The sequence below is a fragment of the Mesitornis unicolor genome, unplaced genomic scaffold (genome assembly GCF_000695765.1).
Source record: "Mesitornis unicolor isolate BGI_N332 unplaced genomic scaffold, ASM69576v1 scaffold12226, whole genome shotgun sequence".
Classification (NCBI taxonomy): Eukaryota; Metazoa; Chordata; class Aves; order Mesitornithiformes; family Mesitornithidae; genus Mesitornis; species Mesitornis unicolor.
The window spans coordinates 1-665 of NW_010190326.1; the positions used below are offsets into that span (position 1 = coordinate 1).

At 45.4% G+C, this 665-nt stretch overlaps 1 protein-coding gene across 1 annotated transcript in view; it reads left to right on the top strand.

The window, feature by feature from the left end:
* Positions 1 to 6: 6 nt before the first annotated feature.
* The window catches only part of SLC30A5 (solute carrier family 30 (zinc transporter), member 5), a 20,341-nt gene continuing 19,682 nt past the window's right edge, over positions 7 to 665 (top strand). The window contains exon 1 of the mRNA XM_010186371.1: positions 7 to 100. The gene's annotated coding sequence lies outside the window, so the exon portion shown is untranslated. The remainder of the gene's footprint in view (positions 101 to 665) is intronic.

The window sequence follows — 665 nt, forward strand, 5'->3', positions numbered from 1 at the left end:
TGTGCTTTACCAAGTTTTTGAAAGCCGTGGGGCTGTTTGAATCCTACGATCTCCTGAAAGCAGTCCACTTGGTGCAGTTTATCTTTGTAGTGCAGCTGGGGTGAGTGTGCAGGGGGATGAAGCCCTGTCTGCCGCTGTTACTGCACACTTTGTCTACAGTGTGCTTTGTCAGCATCAAGCTTATATCCTGCATTATGTTGCTATAGATTAATCAGGGAGGAGAAAGCATAGCAGTGGATCCACACTCTGTTCATAGCAGTGTGCTTCCTTCATATTTCTGCTCACTGTAATTCCAAAATCATAGTGTATTATGACTAGGAAGGGACCTAGAAGGATCGTCAAGTCCAACTCCATGCTTCTCACAGGACTAGCTAAAACTAAGCCATATGACTAAGAGTGTCATGCAGACACTCCTGGAATTCTGACAGGCTTGGTGCTGTGACCACTTCCCCAGAGAGCCTGTTCAGTGACCAGCCACCCTTCCAGTGAAGAACCTTTTCTTAATGCCCAATCTGAAAGTCCCCTGACACAGCTTCATTCCATCTCCTTGTGTCATAGAATCATTTGGTGGGAAAAGACCTTTAAGGTCATTGAGTCCCATCATAACCTGTCCACTACTAAACCATGTCTCTAAGCTCCTCATCTACACATCATTTAACTACCTC